Below are 12,337 nucleotides of genomic sequence, written 5' to 3'. Positions count from 1 at the left end.
TAATTGATAGTAATTCCTTATCAATGTACACACTTTTCTAAACTAAGAATATCTTATTTGGAGATAAACAACAATGGAGATGACCACAAAGGACTGGGTTGTCTGTTCTGTTTGCCCACTCCCTATATGACTAACTAAAAGTTATTGTGTAAATAGAGGTAGGGGATTAAGTGCAAAGGTCCATTGCCTCAGGCAGATGATCTGTCTCCAGCCCAACTTGGTGAGGGCCCTCCAGCACATTCTTTCCTTTAAGGCGTGACTGCCTGCATTTTACAGCAAAGCTGCTTATGTGAGCTGGGGGAGAATATCCCCCAAAACTTACATCTAGCCCAAGTACTGGAAATGTTCCTTCTCAGAGCCTCGTACCTCAGGGAGCACAAATGAGACTGATTCACCTACAAGGTTGTGGGGGACTGTGACCCTTCATCAATGGAACTCTACCCTTTACTGCCTTTTGCCGCGGACCGCCAGTCGAATGAGTCTCAGTCCGAGGGCTTTCAGGGCGAGAACGGCTCAGGTTGATTGAAAGGGCGACGCAGGAAAATGACAAACTGCCACACACCAAGGATGATGAAGAAAGCAGTTGTACTTTACTGATTTTTAGGCATGGTATTTATACATTTTTGACAATGTCTTACAAACTACAAAAGATATTTTTATGACTTGCTGATGCTTACAAAGTTCTTATCGAGTTTTGTAGATGGGAGTAGTCAACTGTCTTTTCTTAGACAATGTTTCTGCCCGTAAGGGGGAACAAAGGACTGCTGCTTATCAGCAGTTACTCTTTTACTTCTCTTTATCTATGTTTAAACCTTCTTTCTTTGTAAAACTGCTTTGTTCACATTTTGTATTTTTATATTTTTATATTTGATTATGATTTTTATGTTGTTAGTGAATTGATAGTGAATTATGTATATGTTTTAAGTGTATAGTGACAAAATTATAGAGAAAGCAATTTCATAGAAAACTTATTTCAAAGAAACAGTTTCAAAGGGACATAAGGTAGAGATAAGAGACCGGAGGGAGCGGGTATCTGGTAGGAACATCTTAACTTATCATCCCTGCATTCTCTTGATACATTGTTTCAATTAACTGACCTTTATGGTGGGAACGTGTTCCCTTGGAGACATTTAGTCTCCATTGTATAGATGAAGTCATGGATTAGTAAGTCATTATGTTTATTCTTAGTTTCTGAGGACATTCAAGCAACAATTAACCATTCAACTCAACAAACAAGTTTCAAACAGGTTTCAGGGTAAAGGTTATTCAGGCCTTTATGCCGCACCTCATGAATTCTTACGTTCACTAAAAGGCATGCTAGGCAACTTATGCGCTGCTGTTGCAAACCAGGGGGACTGGGGGCAACGCTCCGGGGAGCACTCACCGCCTTACCACAGTTTTTACAACGCGGACAGAGCCATCCCGCCACGGCTTGATGCCGGGGGTGCGGCATTTCCCCCTTTTTTGTTAATGAAACGTAGTTCAAAGAGGTCTTGGCGAACAGCCTTTAAAGAGGAGAAGACACAACGAAGGAGACAAGGTAACAGTAAAACAACACAGAATATCAAGCATCCAATAATGACAATAAACACAATGTACTGAATCCAGGACACAGGATTTAAAGATTTAAGATTGTCAGAGAGGGATTGAGCCAGTGAATCAAGAGAAGTGCTAGGTAAATGAGCTTCACTGATGGCAGTGATATCTTTTTGAAGAGTATGTAAATCATGTGTAATATCATTGTCCTTCCAGACACCCTGTAGATGAGCTTTAGTTTTGTCCCAGGAAGTGGACATATTATAAGGTAAAGGAGTTACACAAATAGCAGGAAAGGCAGAATGACATCTGGTTTGAAGTTTATGTTGTATAAACTTTATATCTTGTCCTAAGGCTAAAACTACTTCTTCTAGGATGTTAAGTTTTGCTTCAAGTTTATTATCTATGCTGGCTTGAGTCATTAAGGCTAGAGTTATGTTGCTGCTGAGAGAATTAACAAAGTGAGCTGTGTGAACTTCTTGAACCAAAGCAGTAGTGGCTACCGCAAATGTTGTGACTATAGAAATTAAAGCTAAAATACCGAGAATTAAAGCAGCTACAAACCTCTTAGGTCGAATTAACTGATTAACAGTATGTAAAACTTGTAAAGCAGAATTATCATACCAAGGATCATCTTGTAAATCAACAGGTAATAGTACATAAGAGGGTCTTTTAACAATTAAAACAGAATTAAACAAGCGTTCATTGAATAAATCAGTAGAAGTAAGACAATTTGTAACTTTACAAGCGGTACAAGAAATATGATAAGAGTTTTTAGATTGTGTAATAGTTAAATACTTATTTGGAGCTAAAAGTAGAGCATATGGATATCCAACACAAGTTCTTACTGACATTGCATTTGGTTTTGGCATATTAGGTTTCTTTTCTAAAATTAAGTTGGATGCAGCAACAAGTCTAAATAAATCATAGTGTATTTGAGTTTTATTTTTGTCTTGAGCTACCCATATGGGCTCAACTAGACCAGGTGTGAACCATCGTCGTATTGGTTGGGGAGTACCAGACCACTGATACTGATGAAATTTATCTAATTGGTTCGAGAAATATTTATTATGATCAAAACAAGAAGTAGGAGAATAATCCCAGATGACTGTGTTTGAATTTATAGGAGAATGCTTGTTGGCAGCATTTGGGAATCCACAGGAAAGCCAAGTAGGTGTTTTAGTTAATGATGATTCCCAGAATTGATTTTTATTTCTATATTTTTCTTTACAGTTAGGGAGAGGTAATGAGTTAACAGATAAACAGGTTTCATTATAATTAGGACTTCCAATAGTTTGTAACTCATATTCCCAAACATAACGTCTATTTGCATCATGAGGATCTGGAGCATCAGTTAAAAATACCCTGTAGCTAGTAGGTAAACAAAAAGGAGGTGTGTTGCCTCTTAAAGTAAAGCAAATAGGCAAGGAGTCGGCTTTGCCAGTGAAATTAATTAAAGCCGCAGCATGATGTCTGGATTCTGAGTCAGTTAAACCTCCTAAGCGGATAGAATCATTAGAAAGAATTTTTATGGGGTCTGGATCTAGCCAGCCCACAGGGTGTAGCAGAGGAGGATTAGGCACATAAGACCAATAAGCTGCAGTTTCTACCTTAGGAGTAGAGATTAGTGATAGAAACGCAAGAAAGTACATTGTAGGAGTTAGAGGGTTTCCTTGAGATATGAGAAGTTGTTTAGCTTGTTTCACCAGGGCACGGATCTGTGTCCACGTGGTCTTGGAGGGTTTCGGTGAAATTTCCACAGTCGTCCTCATTTGTGCAGATAGGATCTTCATCCGCCGCAGGCGTTGTCTTCTGCGCCGGGGTCTCCGGAGGAGCCGGTTTGATGAGCCGGTCTGGAATCCAGACGGGAGAGTCGGCATCCTGTGGAAATATGCAAGCATAGCCTCGTCCGGAGGTTAACAATACATCAGGGCCTTTCCATTGGCCCGATAATAAATCTTTCCAAAGAACTTTAGGAAGGGTGGCAGCCGATTGTGGCTGCCAATGGGAGAGAGCAGGGGTTAAATTGTTGGAGTTTACATTAAGGTGATTTAGGACGAATAAAGCATGGGTTAAAATATGATGAGGAGAGAAATATTTATGAGCTTTTTGTAGGCGTTCAATTTGTAATTTTAATATTTGATTAGTTCTTTCAACAATCGCTTGACCCTGAGGATTATAAGGGATCCCCGTAGAATGAGCAATTTTCCACTGTATACAAAATTGTTCAAATGCTCGAGAGGTATAAGCTGGAGCATTGTCTGTTTTTAATTGATGAGGAACACCTAGCTGCTGAAAGCAGTAAAATAGGTGTTGTACAACATCTTTGTAGGCCTCGCCAGGTCTTGCAGAGGCACAGATAAAATGAGAAAAAGTATCAACAGTAACATGTACATATTGTAATTTTCCAAAACTAGACACATGTGTTACATCCATTTGCCATAATACATTGGGGCGTAAACCCCGAGGATTAACACCAAATTTTAAAGGATGATGAGTAACAGGACAGGATTTACACTTTAAGACTATTTGTCTTGCCTGTTCTCTAGTAATTTGAAACATTTTTCTTAATGCGTTAGCATTTTGGTGATGTAAGGCGTGGCTTTCTTCAGCGTCGGCCACTGATGCCACTATAGTACGTGTTAATAAATCTGCAGTGGCATTTCCTTGGGCCAAAGGGCCAGGTAAGTTAGTATGTCCTCTTATGTGACCAATATAAAATTGATTATTCCTTTGCTGAATTAAAGTTTGTAGTTTCTTTAATAAAGGTAGAATAGTTGAGGTTCCTGTTAAAAGAGCAGTTTCAAGAGCTGGAAAAAGAGAAGCAATATATTTTGAATCTGTGTACAAGTTAAACCTTTGTTTGAAATTATTAAAGGCCGAGATTAGAGCCCATAATTCTGTTTGTTGGGCAGAGGCTTGTGTGACCTCTTTAATAAGAGGAGACAGGCCTGGGCTAAAAACTACAGCTCGACCTGTAGAGGAGCCATCTGTGAACAAGGTTATTGCGTCAGACAGAGGCTGTTTGGAACACATAAGAGGAAATATAAGTGAAACTGTTTTTGTAAATTCAATTAAAGGATGTTTAGGATAATGGTATAAGATTTGACCTGCATAGCCTTGTAAGGCCAATACCCAATCATCATTATTTTGAAATAGTTGTTCCACTTGAATTTTATTATAAGCAGTTACAATTACATGAGGATCTTTACCAAATAATTCCCGTGATCTTTTTCTTCCTTTATCAATTAATAAAGACACCAGGTATGGATAATCAGCAACAATCTTTGTCTGAACATGTGGTAAATGAATCCATTCTAAAATACCTTCCTGCCATAGGCAAGCTGTAGGAGTATACTCAGTAGAAAAAATGAGTAAAGACCATGGGTTTTGATAATTAATTTGTTTAACCCTAGCTTGAGTTAAAGCCTGTTCAACAACTTCTAAAGCCTGCAAGGCTTCTGGAGTTAAATGTCTAGGGGAACGGGGATTAGAGTCTCCCTGTAAGATAGTAAACAAAGGACTAAAGGTTCCCGTAGTAATCTTCAGAAAAGGTCGAATCCAATTTATTTCTCCCAGTAATTTTTGATAATCATTAAGAGTTTGTAATTTATCTCTCCTTATTTGCACCTTTTGAGGTGCAATATAGTCAGAGTGAATCCATTGTCCCAGATAACTTAATGGTTTATCTCTCTGAATTTTCTCTGGGGCAATGACTAAGCCAAATTTAGTTAATTGTTCTATAGCCTTTTCTAGCATTAGCTGTACTTTTGGCAGCTCAGGATGAGCTAGCAAGATATCATCCATATAATGAATTATGTAAGCACTAGGAAATTGTTTTCTCAGTGCTGCTAATGCAGCCGCCACAAATTTTTGGCATAAGGTAGGGCTGTTTTTCATGCCCTGTGGTAAAGTTTTCCACTGATATCTTTTAAACGGTTCCTGTAAGTTTAGAGAAGGAACACTGAAAGCAAAACGAGGACAGTCCTCAGGATGTAAATTAATAGTAAAAAAGCAGTCTTGCAGATCTATAATTATTAGTGACCATTGTTCTGGTACTGCTACAGGAGACGGAAGCCCAGGTTGAAGGGAGCCCATGTCTTCCATAATGGCATTTACTGCTCTTAAATCTTGTAAAAGTCTCCATTTGCCAGATTTTTTCTTAATGACAAACACAGGAGTGTTCCATGGACTAGTGGATTCCTCTAAATGACCTTTATCTAATTGTTCTTGTACTAAAATTTGTAATGCCTGTAACTTTTCTGTTGTTAGGGGCCACTGACTAACCCACACAGGAACATCTGTTAACCATTTTATTTTACAGGCATAGTTTTCTGCAGTGGCCCCTATGAAAAACACTGATCGTTAAGTTGATCCCCTGTGACTAGTTTCATGTCTAGGACATGTAAAAGATCTCGTCCCCATAAAGTATAGGGTAGAGAGGGTAACACATAAGGTTGAAAGTAAATTTTCTTGTCCTTATATTCACATAACAAATGAGATGTACTACGCATGACACCAGAAACAGAACCGAGACCAATTAAAGAAGACCCAGTTCGATGAACCGGCCAGGATCTCGGCCAGTCGGAGGCAGCAATGCAGGTTACATCAGCGCCTGCGTCCATCAGGCCCTTAATGGGCCTGCCTTCTATTTTCATTTTTAACATCGGTCTATCATATAAATCATGTATAAGAGCTACACAATCTTTATCAGTAAATCCAAACTGTCCCTCTCCCCTGGCATCATGTAAGTGATAAGTGGGGAGTGGTATATATGGCAATAATAGTAACTGAGCAATTCTTTGTCCCTTATGAATTTGTGTAGTTTCTACTAGAGACTTTACCATGACTTTAATTGTATTTTCAGTGTCAGAATCAATTACTCCTGGAACAATTTCAAAATGTTTGGTGTAATTGGAACTTCGTCCCAATATAACACCAACAGTACCTGGCAATAACTTTCCTTTTATTCCTGTGGGAACTAGCACAACACCATCATGTTTGGATATGATTATATCTTTAGAACTGGCAAGGTCTAAGCCTGCACTGCCAGGAGTCCCACGTGGGAGATCATGAATTGTCCATTCAGGTGGTATACAATTAATAGTAGATGTGGGCTCTAACTTAGGTCGTACTGCGGTAGAAGCAGGAGACTCTCCCTTGGAGTCGGGGCTAGGAGAACGCCCCTTATCTAGTTTTTTGTCTGGTTGGTATCAATAAAGTTAGCACCCTTGTCTGACAAGGGGGTTCCATCTTTATGAAATTTAGATTTACATTCATTTTTCCAGTGCCTGCCCTTCTTACAACGAGGGCATGGTCCCGGGGGTAATCCACGGGACTTATTATTATTATTATTAGCACCGGTGGATTTCTTACAATCCTTCTGTATATGACCTGGCTTCCCACAGTTATAACAAGTGGGTAAGTCATGTGGGGGATTACACCCAAAACATGTATTACTGGGGTCTCTATCAAAAGCACCTTTAACATATGAACTAAATTTCTGACCCCGCATAGCTGCAGCAAACGCCATTCCCTGGACAATTGCTGGTGAGGCATCCATGCATGCTTTAATATAATCTTGTAAGGTACCTGTTTTCCTGAGTGGACGTATTAAGTCCTGACACAGCGTATTTGCATTTTCCCAAGCTAATTGCTTGAGTAATAATTCTGTGCCTTCTGATGGTGGAAGCATTCTATTAATAGCTTCTTCCAGGCGAGAAATAAAGTCAGGATAGGACTCTTCCATACCCTGTTTTATGCCTGCTAAAGTTGTGCCCTTGGTTCCCGGAGGAGGTATTTTTCGCCAAGCGGAGACTGCATTATGGCTGACTATCTCTAAAAATTGTCGGGGTAGTTTAATTTGATTTTCAAAAGAAGCAAATTCATCTGTCCCTAGAAGCATGGACAGCGTGGGCTGTGCTTTTCTTCCTACATGTTGATTAATACTTTCTCTACATCTATCTTCATACTCTGTTCTCCATAAAATATAATCACCTGGGGAAAGCGTGGCTTTGGCCGTTTGCTGCCAATCATACGGGGTAAGCCATTGACTGCTAATTGATTCCACAATTTGTAAGGTATAAGGGGCAGAAGCTCCCGATGTACGGACAGCCTGTTGCAGTTCTTTAAGCGTTTTTAACGACAGAGGTTCCCAGGTGGGTGGTGCCCTATCCTCAGTGGGAAAGCGTACCGGGAAAGCAAATGTAAAATCTCCCTGCTGACGGGTTTCTCGCACCGCCGCTTGAAAGCCCGCGGGCGGCGGAGGGAGACAAGGAGGTACACGGGGAAGCGGAGCTTGTGAGGTTGTCTTAGATGTGACTTTTGGGACACGAACTGCCGGGTAAGCTCGGCGGGGGTGAATAAAATCATTCATTCTGTCCCTCTCATCTGGTTTAGTAAATTCATCGACCACATCCCACTCGTCACTGTCTGAGGAATTATCGACCGGTGGGAGTGGTGGTAGAATGTCTTTGAGCGTTGGAGCCGAAGGGACAACGCTCTCAGTGTTTGGTACCGGTTCAGGATCTTTAAGAACCTCGGGGGGAACCTCATCAGGAATCGGTGCCCCTTTAGATTCAGGATCACCAACCTCCGAATCAGTTTCTCTTATAAATGCTTCTAAAAAGGTATTGTCAGCTAAAAGTTCTCTAACTTGTAACCATAAAGGAAAAGCCTGAGGGGGCAAGACCTTCTCTCCATGTTCTTGCATGTATTTCCGCATTTCGCGTCCCACTCTCTTCCAGTCGGAGAGAGAGAGAGAGCCTTCCTCCAGAAACCAAGGACTAACCAACTTTATGAAATGCATAAGCTCCTCCAACCGTTTGAGAGACACATGAAAACCATTTTTTTCTAACAAACGCTGTATCATGACACTGAGCATGTGTTCTTCCTTACCCAATGTATGCCCCATGTTGTCCTGCGGATTACTCACACTTAACCGGTCAGCCTTTACCGGCGGGACTGCAGCTCCCTGGTGAGAGTCGCCTTCAATCTGAAAAAGAGAGGAAAGAAAGAAAAAGAAAGATCACCTGTCCTTCGGGTCCCTGTTCGAGGCGCCAGCTGCCGCGGACCGCCAGTCGAATGAGTCTCAGTCCGAGGGCTTTCAGGGCGAGAACGGCTCAGGTTGATTGAAAGGGCGACGCAGGAAAATGACAAACTGCCACACACCAAGGATGATGAAGAAAGCAGTTGTACTTTACTGATTTTTAGGCATGGTATTTATACATTTTTGACAATGTCTTACAAACTACAAAAGATATTTTTATGACTTGCTGATGCTTACAAAGTTCTTATCGAGTTTTGTAGATGGGAGTAGTCAACTGTCTTTTCTTAGACAATGTTTCTGCCCGTAAGGGGGAACAAAGGACTGCTGCTTATCAGCAGTTACTCTTTTACTTCTCTTTATCTATGTTTAAACCTTCTTTCTTTGTAAAACTGCTTTGTTCACATTTTGTATTTTTATATTTTTATATTTGATTATGATTTTTATGTTGTTAGTGAATTGATAGTGAATTATGTATATGTTTTAAGTGTATAGTGACAAAATTATAGAGAAAGCAATTTCATAGAAAACTTATTTCAAAGAAACAGTTTCAAAGGGACATAAGGTAGAGATAAGAGACCGGAGGGAGCGGGTATCTGGTAGGAACATCTTAACTTATCATCCCTGCATTCTCTTGATACATTGTTTCAATTAACTGACCTTTATGGTGGGAACGTGTTCCCTTGGAGACATTTAGTCTCCATTGTATAGATGAAGTCATGGATTAGTAAGTCATTATGTTTATTCTTAGTTTCTGAGGACATTCAAGCAACAATTAACCATTCAACTCAACAAACAAGTTTCAAACAGGTTTCAGGGTAAAGGTTATTCAGGCCTTTATGCCGCACCTCATGAATTCTTACGTTCACTAAAAGGCATGCTAGGCAACTTATGCGCTGCTGTTGCAAACCAGGGGGACTGGGGGCAACGCTCCGGGGAGCACTCACCGCCTTACCACAGTTTTTACAACGCGGACAGAGCCATCCCGCCACGGCTTGATGCCGGGGGTGCGGCAGCCTTTTCTTCTAGAAATGACAGTTATGGAAAATAATGCCAATAAAAGAATAAACCTACAAGGACAAAAGAATTAAAAGACAACAGTGGAAGACAGATGTGAACAAATTTGTGGAAGATGAAAAGCAGGTGGAGGAGTGGTAATCCAGTTGTGAGAGCAAGATGAAATCTAAGATCTGCAGAGGAGCATGTTAAAGAAAAGGCAAATGACTGGCCATCCAGAACTCTGTGAAGACAAAGAGCAGAGGCTTCCCCCACTGGTGCAGTCTGAGGTATATACACCTTGGAACCCTGACCCTCGTATTACCTGCCCGTGGTCCACCAGAAAACCTGAGATTTAGTCAGTGATACTGAGGCATTGGATGAAAAAAGAAATATAGTAAGTGAAAGACTCAAGGTTGAATACTTCTAAGTCCCACACAATTAACCACCAGCTCTTCCATTGCCAGTGTCCAAGAACACCAGGATCAAACCCAAACATGTTAGAAAACCTCCAAAATTTAACACAGAGAACAAAGCATAAAACTGGAGTTAAACCTCACTCTCACTAGCAGTGTATGGTAATGCCTACTTTTCCCATGTCATATTCAATTAAATATTTTAAATCATTTAAAATAGTTTTAGAAAAACTAGTCTGGCACAGTGGTGCATGCCTGTAGTCCCAGCTACTTGGGAGGCTGAGGCAAGAGTATTGCTGAAGCCCAAGAGTTTGAAGTTGCTGTGAGCTGTGACGCCAAGGCACTCTATCCAGGGTGACAGAGTGTCTCAAAAATAATAATAATAATTAAAATTAAATAAGTTTCACTATCAATAATTTTAAAACATCTTCTTTCAAAAATACTGATTTCTTTAATTTTTTTTATTTTGTTTATCTGCAATTCAAATTTGACTAAGTGGACTGTATTTTTTTTTTTTTTTTGTAGAGACAGAGTCTTACTTTACTGCCCTCGGTAGAGTGCCGTGGTGTCACATGGCTCACAGCAACCTCCAGCTCTTGGGCTTATGTGATTCTCTTGCATCAGCCTCCCAAGCAGCTGGGACTACAGGCGCCTGCCACAACACCCAGCTATTTTTTGGTTGCAGTTTGTCTGGGGCTGGGTTTGAACCCACCACCCTCGGTATATGGGGCTGGCGCCCTACTCACTGAGCCACAGGCGCCACCCGATTTCTTTAATTATTAATGATCTGAAGCATTTATTATTTACTTGTATTTCTTATACTTAATTTCTTTTTTGTTATTTGCCCTTTTATCAAGTGGATTGATCACCTTTCCAACTGATTTCCCAAAACTTGAAAAGTTCTGTCTAGTATAATGGATACACTTTATATATCCGTTACAATAAAAATGATAGTAATAACAAGAAACCTTTATGTAGGCCTACAAAGTATTTAGTGTCAATTTTAGAACAAGTACCAAGGCTGAGTGTTGGTAATAAATTATCCAAAGTCTAATAAGCATGAAGAGGCACGGTTGGGACCTGAACACGTTGGTCTGCCTTCAGAGTCATTTTAGCAATTTGTACTCTCTGAAATATGAGCTATGTGTATTATTCTGTAATTTGTTATTTTCTGAGCTTTGACATTTGTAAATTAGTTGGTATATTGCTGTTTGGATGAATAATTTTTTGGTCTTCAAATTTTATCTGTTTCTTTAATGGATAATGATGCTGTATTTTGATCCTGCTTTAAAAAAAATTCCCATACCAAGACTATATCATTCTCTCAAATTTCCTCCAAATAACGTCAGAATTTAATGCATTTCAACCTTTCTCTCTCTCTCTCTCACACACACATCCCATTCCCCAATAATGTTTATTAAACAATGTAATCTTTCTCCATTGAGCTTAAAATCTCTTTTTTTCTGATTGCTATGTAACACTATACTTATATTTTTACTTTTGATTTCAGTGAAAACAATTTTGAAACTCAGGGAGTTAACTAGAAACTTATAAGAAGAAAATTCAACAGGTCCATACTTTTGCCAGAAGTAGTTTAACTATCTCTTTAATATTATTATTATTATTGCTGTTTTCATGGTTTTATTTAAACAAAAATACAATATGCACATGAGCTGTCTATTCATGGTCTTTGCTGCGCAGCCTGGCCCTGGAACTGATGACTCTGATGGCCAGTTGGGCTGCTCTTTCCACAAAGGCTTTGTGGTTCTTGGAGGAAACATGGTGAGCAATCTCCATGCAGTCATGTTTATTGCACATCTGCAGCACTTCCAGCTCCCTGACCTTGTGGACAGGAACTTCCAGAAACCTCTGGGCAGCATATGCTTTGTTTTCCTGTTGCTCCCGTAACCAATGTTGGGCATCAATATCTGGCCCTTGAATCTTCTCCAAACCCTGTTGTCCGTATCTCTGGGTTTCCACCAATTATGCTTAATTTTGACATATCGGTCTGACTGATGCCAGATAAACTTCTTAGTCCTCTTTTTTGATGATCTTCAGCTTCAAGAGGGATCTGAGGGCGGCCATGATGGAAAATAGGAGATGGCCGCCACCTCCATAGGTGGCGCTGAGGAAGAGTATCTCTGTCTTTTAAAGCCTTTTTGATTTTAAAACAATTAGAGATTCTTAGGAAGTTGTAAAGAGAGTACACAGAGATCCCATATTGCACTCACCCAATTTCACCAAGTTATATCTTGCACAACTGATTACAATATAAACTGAGAAAATGACGTTGGCACAATGTGTGAGTATAGTTCTATGTCATTTTATTCTATTCATGTAATCA

General features: G+C 40.0%; 1 pseudogene; it reads right to left on the bottom strand.

Annotated features, from left to right (window-relative positions):
* Nucleotides 1-11,670: 11,670 nt before the first annotated feature.
* On the bottom strand, nt 11,671-12,078 carry LOC128586822 (60S ribosomal protein L32-like; annotated as a pseudogene).
* Between the last annotated feature and the right edge of the window lie 259 nt (nt 12,079-12,337).

This window comes from Nycticebus coucang, chromosome 5, assembly GCF_027406575.1.
Source record: "Nycticebus coucang isolate mNycCou1 chromosome 5, mNycCou1.pri, whole genome shotgun sequence".
Lineage (NCBI taxonomy): Eukaryota > Metazoa > Chordata > Mammalia > Primates > Lorisidae > Nycticebus > Nycticebus coucang.
The sequence above is the reverse complement of the archived record's forward strand: the minus strand, read 5'-3'. Positions and strand labels throughout refer to the sequence as shown.